This window comes from Octodon degus, unplaced genomic scaffold, assembly GCF_000260255.1.
Source record: "Octodon degus isolate 3935 unplaced genomic scaffold, OctDeg1.0 scaffold00025, whole genome shotgun sequence".
NCBI classification, from domain to species: Eukaryota; Metazoa; Chordata; class Mammalia; order Rodentia; family Octodontidae; genus Octodon; species Octodon degus.
In genome coordinates, this window is record NW_004524601.1 from 11629753 (window position 1) to 11635211 (window position 5459).

The 5459-nt window shown below is 36.4% G+C and overlaps 1 pseudogene; it reads left to right on the forward strand.

Moving 5' to 3' along the window:
* Positions 1-3890: 3890 nt before the first annotated feature.
* Positions 3891-5426, forward strand: LOC101588056 (annotated as a pseudogene).
* Positions 5427-5459: the final 33 nt, after the last annotated feature.

The following is a 5459-nucleotide window of genomic DNA, read 5'->3' on the forward strand; positions in this document are numbered from 1 at the left end:
TTTTTTTTTTTTTTTTTTTTTTTGGTCTTTTTGAGGCAGGGTCTCATTATGTGGTTCAAGCTGGCCTTGAACTCATTTTGTAGCCCAAGCTGGCCTGAAACTTGCAGTAATCCTCCTGCCTCAGCCTCCCAAGTGCTGGGATTATAGATGTGTGCCACAACACCCAGCTACTCTCTTGATATTCTAAGTTAATGACAGTAAATAAATGTATAGATTCATGTAAACCTATAATGAAACAAGTTAGGTAAAATAATGTAAGCAACTAATAATTGTGACAATATCCATGAAACTCAGATGAGGACAGATGAACGCCGTAACAGAGAATGTTTACTGTTCCCAGAATCTATTCTTCTTTTTGTTAATAAAATTCATACATTGAATCCAGAATGTTAATTAGAAGCCTAGTGTTAAAGTATCTTATTTACAATATACAATTTTAAAATCATGCCTTAATTTTCTCAAAAGATAACAGTAACCATTGCTTGGAAAGATATTCCAAATGCTGAAATCATTCCTTATTACACATTGTTAAATCTAATCTCTAAAAGTCAAGATCAACCCAAACTTTTAATGTCTGAAAAGATATGAGGGAATTTGAATTCTAAGACTCCATTTCTGTGACTTGTGACAAATTTTACTTATACACCCAAAGCCTTTATTCTCTTAGTAAAATTATGATGTAGTGTGTGACTTGGGACCGTAAGACCCGAGTATGACGTAGAAGCAAGAGGAATGTACTTCTGTTAAATTTTAATGAATGTTCTTTTTGCCAAAAGTTAAAACACTATAGGAATTAGGTATTAGGAAAATGAGCCTAGGAATTCTAGGATGTAGGCCTTCCTGGTATCTAACTTGTGTGTGTGTGTGTGTGTGTGTGTGTGTGTGTGTGTGTTTGAACTCTTCAGAGAGCAGCCCTTATATTGTCTTCAGAATACATATAATGAATAAATTGTATTACATGGACAGCTCTGGATTTACTGAGTTCACACATGCATGCTATCACTTTATAGAATTAAAAATGTCCAATTACATATTTCTTTTTAAAATTTTTATTCGTATATGATTACAGTAAAACATTCAGCTTGGGAGACGAAAACATCAAATTTAGATCATTTCCCTTCCTACATCCCCTCCTCTCTCTTTCCTTCCCCAGAGTCCCTGCCCATGTCTATAGAATCTATTTCTCTGCCTCTTAACATGTCTCTTTGATTTTGTACTTCACTTATATTTTGAGTCTCACGTAGAAAAATCATACAGTATTTCATCGTCTGTGCCTAACATAGCTCACTTAGCATTATCTTCTCAGTATCAATCCATTTTTCTGTAGATGACTCCAATTTAGCCTTCTTTCTGGCTAAGTAATACTCCATTGTGCATATATATCACATTTTTTACATTTATTCATCTGTTGGTAGACATATAGCACCTTTTAGGATTTAGCCCTTGTGGTTGAGGGATGAGATAGACAGACTGAGAAGTGATCATTAAGAAATGCAAGGGGACAGGCTCAAGAAATCAAAAGGCTATGGAAGATGCTAGCCACCAGTGTTGAGTAAACTTGATTGATAGTGAGAGCCTGGAACCTGGATGAAGTTAGACTCCGCATGGATACAAACTCCTAAACCAGTCACCTCCCTTGTTGCATGAATCCATTATTTTAGTGGACATCACAGTGAAGTGTGTGAAGATCAACAATGACAAAACTTTCTATTCTGCTTCATCCCAGTCTCGGAGCTATCCTCTTCCAGCTTACAGCCTGACTTAATTTCTTATCATATGCTGGTACTTTCATTTTGTTCAGGAATTAAACTTTTAAGGTTTTAGAACACAGAAATTTACATTTGTATTACAGCTTCAAAATTAATCTCTTTGAATATCTGGCTTCAATTGATTAATTTTCTATGCATTAAAAAGTCCAGTCCAATATACCAAATTAAGAAAAATTGTATAGAGACTTTCAAAAATGCACATTCAATTCTGTGTTTTAGAGTTTTAGTTGATGTCCTCAATTTTAACAAAAAAAGCTGTAAAGATGTTTAGAGTTAGATAATATAGACACTTAGGTTAAGGAATTTTTGTCCTAAGCTTTTTGTATTTTATTCTCAGGAAAGAAAGAGAAAGATAAAAGAAAGAAAGGGAGAAAAGAAAAAGAGAGCAAAGGAAAGTAGGCACAAACCCCTTTTCTTTCTTTCTTTTTTTTTAATGGTCAGGAGTAATCCTGACTTTTTTTTTTTTTTTCAGAACCAGGGATTGAACTCAGGCCCTTAGCTCTTGCCAAGGAAGCACTTATCCTACTGAGCCATCTCCCTGGCCCCAGCGAACCCCTTTTCTTAAGAAGCTTACCTAAAGTTATCTTGTGATGCCTCTGTATCTTGCTAGTTTCAGTATAATTCACGTTCTCTAAAATGAATTCTGAAGAGTGTCACTCTTTTCTACTTTCTATAACATGCTATGTAAGATTAGCATGATTTCTCCACCTGCGTTTGATAGAAATGGTCTATGAAACCAAATAAGCCTAAATTTTTCTTCTTAGATTTTTATATATAAATCTTTCATATTTAAGATACTTTGAGATAATTGTTCAGACCAATTATTTGATAATTTAGATCTTCAACAAATTGTTCTATCTCATTTAAATTGTTGAGCTTATTTGCATAAAATTTTTGGTACCATTATTTTTTTCAATGTCTTTGACTTCAATACTGATATTTTGTCTTCTGTTTCTTATTTAGTAACTTGATAATTTGCATTTTAGCTTTTTTCTTAAATTTGTTAAGATTTTATTCAATATCAGTGATTATGTACTATAATTTTTTTCCTGTTTTCTTTTGTGTCTTCTCTATCCTTAATATGAATTAATATTTAGCTGACCATACAAAGGTCATTTTTTCTACTTACAAGTTAAAAAATTCTAACACCCAATCCATAAAAGGGTCAATGAAAAACTACAAACTCCACTACTGAATGAACACAAGCATGATGCAAATAACTTTAATAAAGAAAAATGAAAACTTTGGTGGAGCAAACAGCTGCCTCCTCTTATTTCTCTAACCTCCACACAAAAAGAAACATTAAGTTATTCCATGAAATTTTTCATTTGCAAAACAAAGTTGACAGATTTTGTCTGTTTGAAAAGTCCTGTGACCTTCAAAATATGCTCATGTAAGTCTTTCCTACCTTTTGAAGTTTTAATAATGTGACACTTTACTAGAGTTTACATCTCAAACGACTTGGGCTGTTTTGTAAAAGAATCTCATGACTTCATTTCTGTTTCCTCTTCATTAAAAGATGTTAAATTTATTATTCTAAATCCACCAAAATCCTGAAGTCAAAATTACTATGATTAATCTGCATAAAATGTAGTGTTTCAGGGAACAGAGAGATAGCTCAGCAGACAAAAGTGCCTGCTTAAGCAAACGCAGGGACTGTGGTTTGATCCCCGGTATCACATGCTGCACCAGCCCTACCCCTGATTCAGGATGAGCTTGCCAGAGTACACGTGTGATGGCACATGTCTGTAATCCCAGCGCTGAGGAGGCTGAAAGCAGGAGGATCACCATGAGTGGGAGCTGCGTAGTGAGACCCTGTAACAACTAAATATACAAAGGAAAAAAAAAAAGGGTCCGGCCAACAAAAAAAACCGAAAACAATAACAAAGCCACATAAAACTAACTTAAGCTATTATTTGAGGATCTTATCTGAACGTGATCTTCTGGTCCTGATTATTCCCACTGGATTTATGTTCATCTGATTAATCCATTGTGGCTTTACCTCCCGGAACAAAAAGATGCAAGTACTCAATTACCATCAGGACTTCCAGGGATAATATCAAACTTTTACATTAGGTGGTTTTTTAAGAATGATAAAAGACTCCCTGGTGCTGTGGCAGGAGGGGGAAGAAAACTTGGAGTAAAAAATGGCTTGGGAAGGGGTGAAAAAGCGGAAGATAAAGAGAAGTACAGGGCACGGGCAGGACCTGGTGGCCAGACTCGGCCTGGATGCAGCTGGAGACTACCTGATTGGACCGGTCTCCAAGAGCTTGCTCTCCGGCAAGCGCCCTCCTGGAACCAGCACTGGGAGACTGGCCTCCCTCTTCAGCCCTTTGATACCACAAGTTCCACCCATCTAATTGTCTCAGGAAACTTCTAAAAGGAAATATGACATCTTACCATTAATGATGAGATCAGGATTTTACAAGATCATGTAAAGAAAGTGACGGTCATAAAGAAACTTTCTGATGCAGACAAATGGTTGGCAAGCACGGAAAGTACTTTAGCAAGTGATGATTTAGAAGAAGAAATTCTCCAAAACCAAGGACAGAAAGGGAAGAAATCTCAATCTACTGTTCATGTAGCAGGTTGAGAAGTAGTACTTGATGATGTACATCACAACTTAGATGGAAGCCAAAGAAAGAAGGTCCCAGTCAAGCAAGAAGAGATTTAAAAATGAGGACTGTGTTTGTTGGGAATCTGCCTGTCATGTGTAATAAAAAGAAAGTGAAGTCATTTTTTAAAGAATATGGACAAATAGATTTGTCTGTATGATTTTGTTCTTTGATTCCAGTGGAGGGAAATGTATCCAAAAAGTTGGCAGGGATCAAGTGTACTATTCATCCTGATCAGAAAAACACTGGGGCCAGGGAGATAGCTCAGTAGAGTAAGTGCTTGCCTGGCAAGCACAGGGCTCTGAGTTCAATCCCTGGTGCAGCAAAAAAGAAAGAAGGAAAGAAAGAAAGAAAGAAGAAAGAAAGAAAGAAAGAAAGAAAGAAAGAAAGAAAGAAAGAAAGAAAGAAAGAAAGAAAACATTAATGCTCATGTTGTATTTAAAGATGAGAGTGCTGCTATGAAAGCATTGGAAAGAAATGAGGCCTGGATTGCAAATGGATTCATATTCGAGTTGATCTTGCATCTGAGATTTCATCTAGGGATAAGAGGTCAGTATTTGTTGGAAATCTCCCTTACAAAGTTGAAGAAACTGCCGTGGAAGAACACTTTCTGGACTGTGGCAGTATTGTGGCAGTGAGGATTGGGAGAGACCCAACTAAGGGAGTTGGCAAAGGCTTTGGTTACATGCTCTTTGAGAATACAGATGCTGTTCATCTTGCTCTGAAGTTAAATAATTCTGATCGAAGGGGAAGAAAACTCAGAGTCATGCACTCTGTTAAAAAAGAAAAATTAAAACAAAATTCAAATCCAGGTTTGAAGAATGTCGGTAAATCCAAGCAGAGACTTAACTTTTCTCCCAAAGATTCAGAGCAGCCTAAAAGTATACTTATTGGAGAAAAAGTTATTCTTGTTAAGAAGTAGGAGAGGAAGAGGAAGAGGGAGAAGAAGAGGAAGAGGAAGAGGAGGAAGAGGAAGAAGAGGAAGAGGAAGAGGAAGCGAAAGGGGAGGAAGAAGAGGAAGAGGAAGAAGGAGAAGGAGAAGGAGAAGGAGAAGGAGAAGGAGAAGGAGAAGGAG